The following is an 18,997-nucleotide window of genomic DNA, read 5'->3' on the forward strand; positions in this document are numbered from 1 at the left end:
AGATTTCAGGTGGGCCTTGCCCGCTCCGGCCCAAGCCTGTCTATGCCTCTGTCCACACCCTGGGAGCTTCCCAGCTGTCCGTGCGCTTTATCAATTCCTTACACCATACTTTCAGCATCCACGATCCGACTACCATGCAGCCTGGACTATCACCATGGAGACAGCGACTTAACCCTGACCCGCAGTGAGAAGGGGATGCCTAAGGGTCGGGTTGGAGACCAAACCTGAAGTATCATCAGGGTCAGACTGGGGCACAGAAATGTCTCGGGCACCAATGAAATAGTGGCCTTCAATTGCAAATGGCAATTCATTCCTTCTGTGACAGACTGCTTGAATAGTACCCAAGGGGGTGTTTTGCTGATAAAATGTGACGCAAATTGTGCATTTTAAAAAATATGTATTCAGTAACACTGGTCAAAACTATCAACCACATATGAAGTAACTCATCAGAAAAGTGGCCCAGTTTGTCCACAAAAACTGGCCCACGCAAGCATTTTGTGTTTTTCGTTTGGGCAGTGCCCTATAGACCAGCCCGAGCCTGGGCATCATGGTTTCTTACAGTAATCCAGAACGGTTTTTAGGGAGTTAGGTTATGTTAAGTACACCTCTAAAGCGCAACGTACACTCGAAGGCATCTTGGCGCTACAGAACATCAGGCCCAGACCAGAGCAAAAGGACAAAATGGACAATCCTAAAACAGATGGGTCTTTAGAAAGCGGCGAAAGGATGGATGATGCATCCCAGCTCGCAGGGCAAGAGGGAGGGAGTTTCAAGCTTTTGCAGCCGTCACAGAGAAGTCTCGTCCCCCTACATGAGAGCGCCTTACGGAAGGGATCTGCATTGTCAGAGAAGATTGGGAGCGCAATACTCTAGTAGGGATATAAGGACGAAATGTAGCCTGAATATATTCAGCACAGATTTTATAGAACACTCTGTGCACAATACAGAGAGACTTGAATAGAACGCGCGTCTCTACAGGGAGCCAGTGTAATTGGTGTAGAAGTGGAGTCATACGAGAGTCAAAATGCGGATGTAGAATCACTGTGGCTGCCATATTTTGTAGCAACTGAAGACGGCAAAGCAAATACGCTGGCTGTGCCAGGTAGATTGAGTTGCAGTAGTCGATACTGCTAAGAACCAGAGAGGAAACAACTGGGGCGTGAAAGCAGGAAGGGATAAAAGGAAGAACCTTGCAAAGAGTCCGCAGCTTTAAGTTACCAGAGTGACAAACAGTGGTAACCTGGTCCTTCATCTACAGAGAGGCTGAGACTTTTACACCTAAATCCTTCACCACTACAACTAGAGAGGGGCAGGGCCCAAGGGCCAACAATCAGGGGTCCAGTAGAGATAAGGATCAGTGCAGCCTACAACAAGCACCTCTGTTTTTTCAGCATTAAGCTTCAGCCAGTTGTCGGCCATCCAAAACCCCACAGCATCAAGGCAGTCCCTCAGATTGTCGGCAGATTGAAAGTCTTCCCTCTATAAACGGCATGAATTTAAATGTTGAGAAATGTACTCAGTGGGCCTCATTCCGAGTACGGCGCTAACCAATGGCGCTATTAACGCCTTGGTTGACGCCGTACCCGGACCGGCAGCGTCTTGGTGGATGGCGGAATTACCGCCCCATTCCAAGGTCGGCGGGGCGGTAATTCCCCATTCACCAAGGCACTTCCCCATTCCCAAATGAGCCCCCATAGGGCTCAATGGGAATGGGGAAGATGCAAATAACGGTGACCGTTCATTACGGTCACCGTTATTGGCTCGGAGGCCCCTTTGCGCCCTCGACTTTAACACCTGCTCAAATCAGGCGTTAAGGACGAGGGCGCAAAGGGAACTCGGAGTATGGCGGTAAGGGATTACCGCCACCGGTCTCGTTACCGGTGGCCGCTATCCCTTAACGCCATACTCGGAATGAGGCCCATTGTCCAAGCAGAGACATTTAAATATAAATAAAACAAAGCAAAAATATTAAATAAAAGAACATGTACTAGCCTTAGAACTGGGAACAATTGCGGAGTGTCACCTTTAGAAAGCATACACTGTTGAGTGGGACGAATGCTTTTGGTTGATACAGACAAGACAACACACAGTTGCCAACATGAGTCATTCCAATCTGTAGGCGTGTGCCTAGTGCTGGTATTGTTCTTTGCATTCTCGGACTTGTAGTTCTACTTTCCCAATTATACAACTCAGACTACACGTCCCAGAATTCAACTGAACAGCCAGGACTGGATAAGTGCTGAGAAATGGGAATGTTTCCTGTTGGCAACTATGACCAGGATGGTGAAGACTTGATTCTACTGACATATTGATGTGGAAGAAAAAGACCTGAATGTAATAGCGGAATATACTCCGATTGACGGCGGCAGTGCTAGCCAGTAGCTGAACATGGTCAGCTGGATTTACCAAGTCAACTGCACTACTATGGTGCTTGACCAATAGTGCAGAGTATCCCATGTTTGTGATCAATGTACTGCTTTTTACCTTCCTCTCAAGTTGGTGCACTTGTTATTCTACAGGATCTCCAATATGTACCAATGAGATTCAGAACTTTGTCTTTTGGTGCCTTGTTGGGTGGAATAACCAAGCAATGCAGGCCCACGCCTGAGCCGGATTCAGAGTCCATCTGACTGAATAGCACCAGGAGTTGTTCCTGCCATCACAGATCTCACGAAACCTTTCTACTGTATATCATCAAAGTCCTGGTCTGTGTTGAGAATTCAAATAATCTCAGGGCCACCAGGATATGGAAACAACTGAAATCTGCCTAGTGTGCTGTAGTAGCCGGATTCCAGAAGTGAGTCTGCATGACACGTGGAAGACACAGGTGATGTATCGGGAAACTCTGTCCCATGAAGCAAGCATTTAGCTAATGAATGGTGGATATAAGAAGCCTTTAGGAGGATACATTTGAAGTGCTTCGATACAGGATCTCAGGGTCACAACATATGATCTAATCATTCTGCAGAAATACACTTCGCACTGCTCTGTGAATCAGGGTGTTTGTTGGGTATACACGCATTTCGTCCACCACTTTTTCATCGTGGGACTTTTCATTGCCGACCCTTTCATCGCCAACATTTTTTTTTAAACTTTTTTTTTTAGGGGGGGTGTTTGTGCGGGTTGGGGTATGATTATTTAAGTAAGGGGGGGGGTTGGGAGGGCGCAGCCCCCCCATAAATAAAAATAAAATAAAAAATAAAAATGTTGGCGATGAAAGGGTCGGCGATGAAAAGTCCCACGATGAAATTTCGGTCGGCGAAATAACGTAGAACCGTTTGTTGGCAGTGCAAAATTCACTTTGCACCAGTGCAAAGTCACTTTGCACCACGCTAAAAATTCCATGAATTAGGCCCATAGCGTGGCAATCAGCAGGCATCTGCCCACACCTTTAGCTAAGTAGGCTGTTCCCACTGTAGCTTGTAGGCGGACCCTTCGAACGCACCCTTCGAACTCCAGAAAATCTACTAGTGCTATTGTGTAGCCAGTCATGACTGACCCTAAACAGTCTTCTTCCTTCCTACACACCCCTTGCACACATGGCCCATGAACAGTGGCAGCAAGAGCTGCTCCTCTGCCCGCAATGTAGAATTATGTCGGGACACATCTGACTCCAGGGACACGGCAATTAAGCTATACTCAGCAGAACGTGTGTGTCTGATATTTGCTCCTAAATGCAACGTGAGTTACAGTGTTCTGACTTTTCATCTGCAATTAATCTGCCAGCAGACGCATTGCCAATGAAAAGACTCAAGGCTCAGTGATATCGACTTCACCCCATTTTGTTCCAGGCCTTCGAGTACTGCCCAATGGAAGGGGTGGTTTCAAAGCTTTGCCTGACCCTTCCCTTACCTGTACCCGTGCATGTCTGTGGGATGTTCCAAAGGGCACTAGAACAGTGGTATTACGGAGCGCACACCTAATATGGTAATTCATGACAGTTAAATGTGTACAAGTTAATTTGTACCAATGTATTATAACACTCTAACAAAAACAAATGTAATTTAATATTTGTGCCAAACATATACAGTATTAAATCCATATATCATACATAACAATATTTAGATAATAAAAATTTAGCTCAACGCGTTTCAGGCTTCTAATCCCTTCATCAGGAGCGGAAAGTTCATCAAATTCATATACTTCATGAATTTTAGCTTCACTGCTAGTCTACAACATAAGAACAAAAGAACTTTGTAAGTGATATGTTTCTGTCATTTAAAAATATTTAATAAGAGGTAAATGATTAGGTAGTATCACCTTTCAAATGACTGCATCTTAATTCTTGATTGTCTAATCTCATAAACTGAGTTGCATAATATCTAAGGTGTCTGTATGTCATCACTGAAAGCTTGTAAAATACTCGAGATTCCTTTAAGAGTAATCCCATTACAAGTCGTGATTGTCCAGATGGTAAAAGAAGTTCCAGATCATATAGCTGTTTGTAATAAAAAAAAAAGAAAATAAGCCATATGTCTAGGCAGTGGTAAATTGTGTAGTAGCTCACTACTCGACGGCTCCATGCCCTGATATTTAAATATCTTCTCACAGGCGAGATGTCTCTCGTTTAGAGTCCGCTCTGGACCGTGCCATTTTCAACACGACTCAGCAATCACACTTCATGCAGAGGTATGCATCTCTTTAATCCCGGTCGTAGCTACTACACAATTTACCACTGCCTAGAAATATGCCTTATTTTCTTTTTTTTAAATTACAAACAGCTATGTGATCTGGAACTTTATTTACCAGAAGTTGTACTCGACAGATAAATATCAGTAAAGATAGTTTGCAGGGGACGCAAGTGTCCACTAGTCGAGGACATTTATGTTTCTGTTTATACTTGCAACTTTTTGTGCCAGATTCGCTCCTTCTCCTCTGCACTTATAACCCTTCCTTAATTCATATACTAAATGTAACTATCTTGAATTACCATATAAGGGGTGTGCTGCGTATTTCTTTCCTTAACGTTGTACTATTCCCACTTGATCTTCCCTGAGTGGAACGGCACTAACAAGGACCGGCACCCTGAATCAACCACTACCCAAATATGTAATTCTCAAAAATGAATCAACTCATAACCAAACATGCAACCATATTAGAGTTTAGTGAAAACGGAGCGACTAGAATCCTTAACTTAATTAAAGATACTGAAAGGAGTACCACCACAGCAGAAAACAGAGAGATTAATCAACAATTTGGAAAGACTCATTAGAAGAGAAATCCCCTAAAAATTGAATGCTTCAACTCTAGCACAATATTACAAAGATACAAGAATACCACAAGGCCTCAGGATCTACTTTAGACCTAATCTATGCAAAGAGCATAGTGAATTTGTGAAAATATGGGAGATAATCCTTAATAAATTGTCCCTTGACTTAATATGACTCACTATTGAAGAACTGGCTACATCCATATCTGAAATCAATACAGAGATTACAGATTTAAAAGAGCAATTAAGTATGTTACTCTCCAGAGAAGAACTAACTCGACTCCTAGAAGGCAGTCATAGGAAATTAGATATTTATAAACAGGAAATAGAACAACGTAAGTTAAGAAAATTTAGTAGAGACACACTAGACTACTCACGCAATATTGTGTTTACTTGGCAAGAATACTATCGCCAGAACCAACCTTCCTAATATCCTATAAACAACCAAGTCACGCAAGACCACCCCAGAATACTGGTGATGAAATGGATCCCTCCAGTGATACATCGGTTATTACACACAAACTCAACACGAACACACCTATGGTAGAGAACCAAAGTGAAGGACAGCCTACACTGAATGTATCTACAGTAATTAATCCCACTACATCTACAGATTCACATCCTTTTTTAGGAATAGGAAAACAAGGAGAGGACACAAGAAAACTAAGGACAAAAAAAAGAAGTGACTTTGTAGTCAACATTTCCAAACGCACATTATCGAGACAAGAAATGGACTTACTCGACCTAGGATTGTCCTTTGTGCCCACGAATAACACCACACTATTCTAAGAGCATATTAATATCTCTAAACTAATTAGGAAGATGATACTTAAAGTGTTCTTTGATTTACTACCGCCATTTGAGGAAAGATCTAGAACTTTTGATTACCTAGAGATGAAACCCAAGAGCACTTTCAACCCAAGTGTGAACAATTCTGCTCTAGACATATTCCAGAATTCTATGATTAAAGATCTTAAATCAATCAAATACTTTCATACTAAACAACACAATCTCAGAAAACACCAACAAACATTGCTCAGACAATTAGCAGAAGACCAATCCATTACTATAAAACCTGCTGACAATGGAGGATCTGTTGTAATCGTGGACCTATCATTGAAGAAGTGATTAACAAGGCTCTCAACGAAGAATGGATTATGGAACGCGCAAAGGACTACTCGATGAATACATTTCCAATCATGCCAGGTTTTATGGCTTACCAAAAATACAGAAAAATCCGACATCACCCCCATTAAAACCGATTGTTGCTGCTACTGACAGCATTTTTGATCCCTTAGCGAGATATGTTGACAATCTCATCCAACCAATAATACAGAAGAGTACGACCTATTTAAGAGACACCACTCATTTTTTACTATCATCAGAACAGCCTCAGGAGTTCTATCCTGATTGGACCCTCTTTAACCTGGATGTATAGAGTGTATACACATCTATTCCCCACATTGAAGCACTTGAGCTCTAGAGTGGGCATTATTACAAAATCTTTGCAATCGAATTAGCTAAAATCATTCTATACAATAATTAATTATTTTAGATTTCAAAAACAGTATCATCTCTAAATATCTGGAACATCAATGGGCTCCTCCATGGGTCCCGCATGTGCAATCTATTTATCTATGCCTTCGAAACTGAACAACATCCGATATAGAAACAAAAACTAGGTGAATGTAAGAGATACATCGACAATGTCTTTGGTATCTGGAAGGGTTCCCCAGAAGCACTCCAATCTTTCCTACAATACCTTAATGAACGATATACTAGAATAAAGTTTACTCTAGAAATCTGCACTCCCAGTGCTAATTTTTCAGATGTACTAGTGAAATCTTGTGGTAATCAACTCAATACCTCAATCTACAGAAAACCAACTGATGTAAATAATACATTTCATCACACAAGTTATCAACCTCCACATCTTAAGAACAACCTACCCCTGAATCAATATATGAGACTACAGTTGATCATTTCACATGATCCTACCTACTGTATAGCGACAGAAGACACTACCAATATATTGTGGAGAAAGAGACAATGGGCCTCATTACACGGTAGGCGGTGAGCCATGGCGCTATTAGCGCCATGGCTCATGCCGGTAAAATACCGGCACCGCCTTGGCGGAAAGGGGATTTACCGCCCCATTCCAAAGTTGGAGGGGCGGTAAATCCCCTTTCCGCTATTGCCCTTCGCCATTCCCATTTCTGCCCCATAAGGCTCTATGGAAATGGGGAAGGCGCTAATTACGCCACCGCAATTTTGCGGTGCCGTAATTAGCTCCGAGGTCCCTTAGCGGGTTGGATTTTAACGCCTGCAAGAAGCAGGCGTTAAATCCTCCAACCCGCAAAGGGACCTCGTAGTACGGCGGTAAGGGTTAACGGTCACCGTTGCCATTAACGGTGACCGTTAACCCTTACCGCCGTCAGTGTAATGAGGCCCCATATGTCTTGATGGCATGTACGTGAGTCATGTAGATTTTACCAAATTACAATTTTATTTGACACCATATAGACAAGCTCTACCGTTCGATACCATGACATCATGGCACGTTTGATTTAACAATCATTTTCCTGACAGGATTCACATTAAACACCCTTCTAATTGTGACATAATTTCACCTTAACGTCAGTATTCACAACGGTATATAATAACAACTGTTCACAGCAGTTTAGAAAGTGCGACTGATCTCACTGAAGATTCAAGATGAAGAAGATGTTATAGTCTGCACGATTTGTAAGTAAATCATACGCGCCACAATTTTTCAGACTCTTTGCAGCTCACTACTTGACAGCTTCATGTCCTGATATTTAAATATCTTCTGACATGTGAGACATACGTCGTTGAGAGTCCGATCCACACGGAGACATTATCAACACGACTCTGCAACTTTACTACATTCAGAGGTACGTACCTCTTTAAACCCGATCGTTACTACTGTATAAACATATGCTTTACCTTGTTTTTCTGAACTATAAACAGCTATGTGACTATTGGCCATCCACTGCTCGAAGGCTCCATGCCCTGATATTTAAATATCTTCGCACAGGCAAGACCTTCCTCGTTGAGAGTCCGCTCCGCACTGAGCCATTTCCAGCACGACTCGGCAATCATACTTAATTCAGAGGTATGTACCTCTTTAATCCCGCTTGTAGCTACTACACAATTTACCAATGCCTAGACATATGCCTTATTTTCCTTTTTTAAATTACAAACAGCTATGTGATCTGGAACTTTTTTTTTAACAAAAGGACAACCACGACTGGTAATGGGATTACTCTTACAGAAATCTCGAGTACTTTCCAGAGGTTTTCTGTGACAACATACAGACACCTTAGAAATTATGCAAATACATTTATGAGATTATACAATCAAGCATAATCAAGAATTAGTTAAGAAGCAGTTATTTGAAAGGTGATATTATCTAATCATTTACCTCTTAATAAATGACAGAAACATCTCACTTATAAAGTTCTTTTGTTCTTATGTTGTAGACTAGAAGTGAAGCTATAATTCATGAAGAATAAGAAATTGATGAACTTTCCGCCCCCGGTGAAGGGACTAGAATCTCGAAACGTGTCAAGCTCAATTTTTATTATCTAAATATTATTATGTATGATGTATGGATTTAATACCTCATATGTTTAGCACAAATATTAAATTACATTTGTTCTTGTTAAAGTGTTATCATACATTTGTACAAATTAACTGTGATCTATCATCTATTACATAACTTAACACTAATACTAACTCAATTAATGGATTGTTTGACTTGCCTATATAGAAATTATACTTGATTGATAAATATCAGTAAAGATAGTGTGCAGGGGACACGAGTGTCCACTAGTCTAGGACCCTTATTTTTCTGACTAGAACAGTGGTGAACAGATTGTCTCTTGACAGGTAATATGTTTTATGTATTTGGTGTGTGTGGTGTGTGTGTTTTATGTCTGCCCATGTAAGTTCAGGAGTAGGTGTAGAGGTGTGTGCGGATGCATGCTGTATGACAAGTGTGTGTGTGTGTATGGTATGTATCAGGTGTGAGAAGGACCGTCTGGTGCTCAATGCTAGTCTAGTTGCAGTGTGGCATTGGCCACTTATGGTGGTGATTTGCAAGGGTCATAGGGCAATTCTGGGGGAAACATGAAAGCAACCTAGAGAAATACTGTGGGAAATGTGAGACTTGCACTGGGAATTATTGGTGATGTTTTTATAGTGGCAAATGGCAATTGTGTGGGCCATCTGAAAGTGACATTGAATAATGTGAAAATTGCATGCAGTAATTTCAAAAGGCAAAGCAAAACATCATGGACCGGTGCAAACATGGCCTTCTAGTTTTACTAGATTTATCGGCTGCGTTCGTTTTTCTAGACCACGAGCGACTTCTACACACCTTAAAGGACACTTGCCACTGTTCCGAACGACATGCAGGTGGATCCACTCCTTCCTGACTGCAAGGAAATCTAAAGTCTGCTGGGGGGATGCCTCTGTGAACCCCATTCTCTCCACCTGTGGGGTGCCACAAGGAGCGTGTATGTCCCCAATACTGTTCAATTTACACATCTTATCCTTATGCAGTCTTCCAGAGGAATCTGGAGTATTGTGGACCAATTACGCATATGATGCCCGATTGGTCTTGAAGATCTCTGGGGATCATGCAACTGACAGCTCAGCTCTTCAAGATATCTATCATCAAGTAGATTCCTTCATGGTAGATAATTAGTTGTGCCTCAGTTTACATAATGCTAGATGTGTCAACTAGGGAAGTCATCCTACGTGTCAAGCTGTAAAACCTATTGGTGGGATTGGATTAAGGGAACATGTCTGCATTGTAAGTAATTTGAGGGTATTCTCCCAAGCAGTCCTCGAGAATCCATTATTCAGGTGGCCTGGGGAGGGCTGGCACTCTCAGATCCCAACCCTGGGGGTGGACGAGCGAGAGAGGATTACCTGGGTAGGGAAACCCGGGGTTAAGATCAGAGGAATGCCTAAAGGGGAACACAGTATTATACCAAAGAGGAGGGTGAGGGGGACGAAGTCCATAAGGTTTTCCTTGGTTATTCCACATCTACCTCTCTTCCATCCAAAGAAGCTTCCTTAACAAAATCCTACCACCCGTAACCCTGAAAACCCACTACTCCCAGAATCCTTGTTTCCCTGGTCTCCACTCGAATACACCCCATCCTTCGGCTCCATGTCCCTCTGGTTATTCTTTTCCGAACACCCAATCTATTATGACAGAAAACTACCATTCCCACAACCCGCCTTGTTCATTAAACAATCCTGGTTATTCCCATTTGCTCCGCAAACCCTCCTACTAATTTCACAAACTCTACCAAACCTACCCTTCCGAGATCACCAATACACGGGTTCGCAATCTATATAATCACTCTTTCTCTTCCTACCCTGCAGAACATGCAGACACTCTACCCCTCCCCTTTTCCGACACAGCACTTTCTCCCGACATAAAACACAAAGGACTAATTTGAAAACTCCAGCAAAGTCAGGCGATTGACCAGAATTACACACACCTGACGGCCCTTCCCCTTCTCCACAGGGATAAAAGGTGGAGCGCGAAAGCACAGCACCAGCAAGGCAGACCGCACAACGAGATGGCTAATGAAGCCCGGCAGTTCAAGAGAAGGAGAAAGGTGGTGAGAATCGAGAGGGTGACAAGGAGAGAAGCGACCTTGCCCTTTCTGACCCAAACCCGCGAAACATCCAAGGAAGAAAACGTAAGCCTGAGAACAATAGCTATACAGTCGTGCAGCAGATGTAAACGGTACACTGGGCATGCCTACGCTTATAAACCGGAGCGAGGGAGACTCCTGCTACCGTGGTACCGCCCTTGACTCCAGATAGAAGGAAAGCCAAGCGGTTCATCATAGCCGGTGAGTCAAAGGGAGAACCGGGCTGTGTTGAGTGAAAGTCGCAAAGTGGCATATTGAGAGAAGCTCAAAGAACAATAAAATTGTTAAAGGAAGACCAGTTGCAGAGGGGACCAGCACCACGTGGGTGCTGTCTCAAGAAACCCTGGTTTATCCCACATTGATGAAACTACAGATACCAGAATGCTGTAGGAGAGCCGCCCAGACAGTTCTAAGTGGTCATACAGGAGGTCTAGCAAAATCCATGTACAGTGGAAAGCCTTTGAGCTAAGAACTGTAAAGAAAGTAAGGGAAGTGAATCCTGCATTGTGAGAAAGCAAGGGAAGTGAATAATGCAGACATTGAAAGCGAATGTGAATGTGAAGTGGCAAGATTGAACCCACCAGAGGGATGCTAATGAAAAGGGACGAAGTCTAAAAGTCCCATAGTGAACTGTGTGGTAAACGTTGGCCAGAGTGAATTCGGCGGAGGGATGCTGATGAGGAGGGGGCAAAGTCTAAAGTCCCAAGAAACAGTGTGTTAACAAAGGTGAACCTGGCAGAGGGATGTCCACGGGAACTGTTTAAAAATACATTAAGATTCATGAACGAGAAAAGCCATAGTGAACCCGGTGGAAGGACGCTGAGAAGTGAGAGGGGTCTGTGCCCAGAAGAGGGGGACCCAGGGGTGAAGAATCACCATCTCAAGTACCAGTTGAAAAGATCTTTCATTTGTTTGTTATTTTTCCGATCCTTAAAAGCAAGAGACTTTTTGTTGAAAAGAGACTTGACCGTCGAGGCTCCTGGGAAGTTAAAACCAGAATTGTCATCTCGTGCTGGGGAAAGCTCGAGAAGTATCACCCTAAGTTATATAAGGAAACAAACTATCATTTGGTAAAGGAACTTTTATTTTTTTATCGGGAATACATCAAGTCCTCGAAGGTAAGAGACTTTCTTATAGAAACGAGACTCGGCCATTGACGGCCCTGATAGCTGAAAGCAGAACTGTCATCTCGTGCCGGTGAAGCTCGAGAGTGTACTTTGCTCCAAGATCCTAACTTACCCCATGCTCAAAACGTGGGGAAGGAAGAGCCAGGCTACCTCATCCTGACATATTATTTGTGAACACTTCTTTCTTTCCCCTGAATATTATCCCACACTCTTTTGTATTAGTTGCAAGGATTGGCAATAGGTTTTTCTTAGTAGAGGCCATTTATATTTGACACAATGCCACCAGGACCGCCTTATTTTTCATTTGATGGTCGTTGCTGGCTTCCATCTTAGATTTAGGTTTAGGTTGGCGCTTTCCAAGTTATGGTATAATAAACACCCTTGAACTGTTATCACTTGTGTCTGTCTTTACTGTTGCCACCATGAGTTCCTTATAGCATATAGAAATATGCATGTTAGTCCCTCATTGGCGGTCTCTTATCTGAGAGACACAGCCTGAGATACTTCTATACACTTGGTCAAATATATTCATCATTGCAGAAAATATGGCAGCGGAATAATACTTTGCAACATTATATGAAAAGGTGCATGGCAGGCTCTTCTGATTGGTTGGCAACACAAATCCAAACTTGGACTTTCAGCTGCTAGCAGCACGTACATAGAAACGAAACCCAGGTGATTGGAGATACTTGTATTATATTTTATTTATATAGCGCACCAAGCCCTTAGGCATCTAAGCGCATTTCTTACATTGGGAAAGCAGAGTCAATTACATGTACATACAATGGATATATTACGAGATAACATTAATAAATATATTTACAAAGGAACAACTTTAGTCACAGCACAGTGGATACTAGGTAGTCATGTGATCCAATTGACAGGTACACAAGAAAGAATATACAGAGGTATGTTAATCAATACAGATGTATGATATTCATTATAGTCGGATTTACCAGACAGGAAATACAGACTGTTTAAGCCAGGTAACTACCTGACGTCTGAAAGTATTGAATGAGGGTCCCGCTCTTAATGGTGCTGGCAGTGTGTTCTACAATTTGGCTGCGAGGACTGGGAAACTGCTGCAGCCTGCCTTTTGGAGCTTAAACCTAGGAATGATCAGGCAGTAGGAGTATGCTACTCTGGTGGGCCGATCCAACGATTTCCATACGAATTTGTCACAGTGGTACTTGGGTGCTAGGTTGTGTAGGCAGATACGTCAGTTCTCCCCTTGTTTTCCCAATTAGTTCTACCCTCTTTCATTGGCGGCAGGCCTCATGCCAGTGTTGTTTGTTTGAAGTCTGACCTGGCCAGTCTGCACTGTCTCGGGACCTTCGAGGGAGTGTAGGTACATAATTATCTTGGCTTTTAGACTTAATGAATAGCCCTTGTTTGCAAACTCTTCATCACGTGTTACAAGACCATGAAATTGTACATTTGATTCAATTATGCTGGGTACAGTTGCTCCTCTTGGCCTTTAGAGACTTGCTCACTCTATCCCATATTTAGCTCTTTTTAATTTTTGTTCAATATTTGGCATCAGTAAATGTTTTTGTTTCTCCTAATCTTTGGGAAATATTTATTTGCATATGGTCTGCTCGTTACACTCCCTTTGTGCTTTTCCTTCATCTCTCGAAATAGCATTGTTGGTTCCAAACCAATGTGCTCCTTTATTTTGCAAGGGAAAACAGCTTCTTCATCATCTTTCCGCGTTAAGATCCTCGGCCGTATTTCGAGGTAGCTGGGTTAATTGACATGAGGCGTCGTCCATGCTTCTTCTAATGGTCGTCCTAAACTTTGAATATGTACCTCTCATAAGAAAAATTCAACATATTCTTTCTACCTAGCGTTTCAGCGTATTTACAGTTATTGATCATTAAGCCACTTTATTCTTCTTTGTGTTTGCAAGTACTGTACTGTATCATAGAGTACATGTTTCTCTTAGTGCTTCAGTTACATTGTCATTCTTAAGTATTTTCATATCGTTTCAGCATAGGTTCTTATATCTTCTTTATGACATTCTCTTTCTGATGGTGGCAAGGGAGCGGGGACTGGGGAGAAGACAGTTAACTCCTCCTCTACAACTACTTTATTATCAGCTCAATAAAGTAAGGAAACCTTGCGTACAAAAAATCGTAGTCCACATACTGTTAATGAATTTCACTTCCACAAAGAGTTTTATACATCATCATACGTCAGCTATGAAGTCATTCTACGTGGCAAATAATTAAACCTATCGGACGGAGGAATTGGGTTCGGGAACATATCTACTTATAGTCTCCCTAAGTGTTAGTAACAACATTTGCTGCCCCTCATCTGGCAGGCATGCCTTTAACATCCCTATAACTATGTATAATACAGATCATAGCAGCATAACAGCAGTGGATTGGCCCTTGCAACATTGTATGCACACCATTGCATAGGCTTCTCTCCCTACCTTGGACTTTCGGCTCGTTAGCAGCACGTAAGCAAATCAAAACGCAGGTGCAGAGAACAACGTCAGCCTGCTGCCTACTTGCCCAATTAGTCTACCATCTCTCATCAGCCAAACCTTCAGCCAAGGCTTCTTATTTGTACTTGACCTTTCTGGATGTTCTCTTCTCTGGAACTTTAAGGGGATTTAAGGTACATTGTTATCTTCAGCAGGAGCTTATGAGTAGGCCTTGTTTTCTGGTTTTGCACCACATGTGAAGGGACCATGATTTTGTCCATCTCGCTTTTCTCTTTAGTACTATTTGATTCAGTTATCTTCGGTGTCATGACTCTTCAGCCTCTGGAGACTTGTTTACGCCGTCTCACATAAGCTTTTTGTATCTTTAGTTGTTCAATACTTGCCAAACACAAATGTTCTCTTATTTACTTAATCTAAGAAAAATATGTCCTGGGTACATTGCTTATCCTTGTTGACTTCCTTTGTACCTTGCAATTGCTTCTTTCTGTGGCATTCTTGATCTCCGGCCAGCAGCTATCCTTGGTTCATGCACAAATTTGTATTTTCAGCGTCTGCAGTCCTGGTCTCTCTCCTTCGTGCTTCTTGCTTACTATTTTCAACATGGCTGCTTTACCCATATTATATTTTCTACTGCAGAAAGCTTCTATGTGACTCACCTACCTTGCGTTTCTGTGTACATACACTTACTACTCATCTAGTTAATTATCTTCTTTGTATATATGATTTCCTCTCACTCGTATACATGTTTACTTTGCTTCGTTAGTTACATCTTCTTTCTTTAAGTATTCTCATATCGTTTCAGTGCGTCATCGTATCTTCTCCTTATGAAACCACTTTGCACCTGTCATATTTTCTTTACAGCTCTTCGATATTCAGTGGTGTCTGCAAATCTCCTGCTACCACTTCAGTTTGAGGGTAAATTTGGTACGGTTGTCTGAGTGCATAACATCTCTCATATACACGAAGCAGTATTAGAATAATACCTGGTATCTTGCATAGTGTCTTCTTGTCCTTCAACCAGTATGTCGGAGGTGAGGGGGCAGGTTCTATAAATGATGTACACATCTGCTCCTCTACAATACACCCTCTGGTCGAGTACTTGACCACCTCCTCCTCAATTTTCTTCATTCTTCTTCCACAGAATGACTTCTTTGGGATCCATATCTTAGTCACCCCCCTCATGTCACCTGCATTCTTTATGTGTTCATCACACTCCAGGTCATAAGGCAGCACTCCCTAGTTGGTTGACATAACACCCAACGCCAGAACACCCAACGCCCTAAATAGTTTTTATGATCCTTGGGACAATACAAATTCGTGCCTGTGGGCACCAGAGGTCTTTCTCTCAGGTGCTCACGGGTGGTGTTTTCGGTCTGTGTGCGTTCTTCAGTCACAGCATTTACATCAATCATTATCTTCATCCCAATTGCTTTCTTTGCTGTCTTCTTCCATTGTCCAATGAATATTCTTATAAGACATGATCCCAGCAACACTAACACTGGTATTGCTCCAAGTAGTTTGAAGTCATTTGTCAACCAGTTTGGCAGCTATGAAAACAGAGATGAAAACCAATGTTTGCCATCAGTCATTTCTACTTCTTCCAGAATCTTCGTAAGCAGGGTTGAGAGCATAGTTGTTGTTTCTGTCAGGGTTACATTTTCTTCATCATGGGCACAGCTAGAAGGCCCGATTTTGGCGCACATGCCTCCTTCCATTGCTGTAATTAAGTCCAGGATATACATATTCTGGAGGACCATGAGTCTGGTTGCCCTCAGTTCTTCTCTGATCGCTTTAAATCCTTTTATTGTCATTTTGATAGTTTGTAGCAGCTCCCACCCAGTGATTTGTAACCACCTGAAGTTTGAAGTCCTGGCATGACTATAGCTCTAAATATTCCTGCCGTTCTACTGAACAGTTTATGCTCATCTGGAATGTCATGCTAGGATTCTATTGGGTATCCAGTGATTTTAATGAAAACATTTCAGACAGGGATGTTTTACAGAGAAAATAAACCACTAAAAAATAACAAATAAATATATATATATATATATATATATACCACATGAACAAGCGGTTAGAGTACTGCAAAATGTGTCATCCTGTTTTTAGGCTTTTCCCTTTCAACACTGTGCTAAATAAATTTCAAGTGCCAAGTGGAACACGGTGTGCAGACTGTTTTTGAAATCCGATGAAGAAGATTCCTATTCTTTGGCTGCTCCGGGAGTGCAGTCCGCTTTGGTTGCATGTACATGTTACTAGCGGCTTTTCTTTACAAGATATATATATATATATATATATATATATATATATATATACTGGTGGGTGATAGGTAGAGGAAAACCTTTGTTTTATGCCCACTAGGAGAACAACTCATTTACAAAATGCAGCCCATTATCTGACCATAGGACCATGCACATGCCCCATCTAGGAAACACCTCACACACAAGAAACTTGGCAGTGCATGTGGCATTGGGATGCATGCATGGACTTGCCTTGGTCAAGCTGGAAAAGGGACATACTACCACTAGCATGTGGCATTGGGATGCATGCATGGACTTGCCTTGGTCAATCTGATAAAAGGGACATACTACCACTAGCATGTACCTGTAACCTTTCCATACTTGTAATAAATCCACATAATCTATATGCAGATGCTGAGGAATTGGGATTCCTCCTCGCACTGTTTGCAAGGTGTGCCCTGCTGTAAATTTCTGGCACACAATGCAATTTACAATAAACTGTGCAACATGTTCTAATAAATTTGATGTAAACCAGTCTTCTGCGATCGTTGAAGCAAGACTATCCCTGGTGGTGTGTGCGGAGTAGTGAAGCTGCTACAGCGCCACCTACAATAATGCTAGAGGCATAACTGGCTTTCCAGTGCTTTTCTGTCTCCATATAGCCTCAGTGGGGGATAAAGAACACCCCTGTCTCTTCCATAAATCCTGTTCTTCCTGTGGAGCTCGACCTTGTGCTCAATTAACTTTACAATGGATAACATATTAAATCATTCCTGCATTATCATGCTCTAATTCAAAATCAGAAATATTTGGAAAATATGCTGTTCTTTTAGCTTCTATGTCTGTGGCTTTGTTACCGCGAGAAATCATGGCTGTCCCTTTACTATGCACTGCTCATTTCAACACAGCGATAGCCAGTGGGGGCTTTAGTACTTTAATGTGCTTGCCCAATAGAGAGGCATGTTGCACTGGAGTGCCGTCTGCATGGAGAAAACCCCTCATTTTCAAACGTGACAGCCGTGCATTTACGGTTGTCGTCACATAGGCAGAGTCAGAATAAACCGTCACTTCCTCATCTTCAAATCTCTCGAATGTGGCGATGAGCGCAAATAATTCTGCAGCCTGTGCTGAATAATGTGAAGGAAATCTTGCACTCGTCACTACTTCGAATTCACCATTCTTTTTTAACTTTACTACTGTCATCCCAGTATGCCTTTCACCAGTGGTTTGATTGATTTTTGAAGAACCATCAATAAAGAGGGTTTACTTAACTTCGACAGTTTCTTCTGAACTAACTTTGCTTTCTCCTGCTTTCAATTTTGAGGCTTCTTCTTATTTTTCACTTGCAACAATCGACAATAATGTACAATAGACAATTGTATTTCTGGCCATGGCTTCGCTTCCGTCCCTACCTGTTTCTTCATCTACCGTTGCACTGGCTCAGGCAGTTCCCGACATAAAATACGATATAATAATGCCACTGTTTTATCCCATGGTTCGCTCATCTCGAGACACCAATGTTCTTTTATCTCTTGAATAAAAGCTACAGGGTCTTCATTTTCACCCTTTTTCCTAGTCATAATATGTGTCAGTAAAATGTAATCTAAGCACCCTACATATATATGCCCAGCAATTATTAAACACTGCTCCATCATGTGTTGTATTATGCGCTATTACACTTGCATATATTGCGCTGGTTTCCAAATGTCGTCAGCGCTCTCCCTAGAATAGCTGCCAGTGGGCATTTTACATCACCTACTACTAATATCATTCCCGTTGTCATTCTTTCTAACTCCATTGCTCCACACCTGCAGTCAAACTATGTCATTTACATTTCAAATTTTCTTTGTCCATTTGTGGCCACGGAATATATTTTGGTCATTCTCCCCCTTTATCTAATAACAGGAATTGTGTAAATCCTGGTCCAAAATCATAACCCCCCCTACACTTCATGTCTTCCATGTGAGGCTAGTTACCCCTGTTCAACTTCTTCCTGGCAGTGACCATAACCTGCTTATTTAAGGCGAGAAAATATTACCTGCACTATGCTACTGTGCTGGTGGTCTCTATGTTTGGATATATTGAAAAACCGCATGCGCCTTCTCTTCGCGCTTTCTCATTTTCCTCCCTTTCTCCATCTGATATCATTATATCCCAAGTGGTATGGCTATTATCCCTTTCCTCCTCATCAAGATGTAGTCTGCTTAGGCACAGCATTCTATGCTCGTCCATCAATGCGTTATCTGATCTATTTCCTGTTTCCTTTGGTG

The sequence above is a fragment of the Ambystoma mexicanum genome, chromosome 6p (genome assembly GCF_040938575.1).
Source record: "Ambystoma mexicanum isolate Mex_15411 chromosome 6p, UKY_AmexF1_1, whole genome shotgun sequence".
Classification (NCBI taxonomy): domain Eukaryota; kingdom Metazoa; phylum Chordata; class Amphibia; order Caudata; family Ambystomatidae; genus Ambystoma; species Ambystoma mexicanum.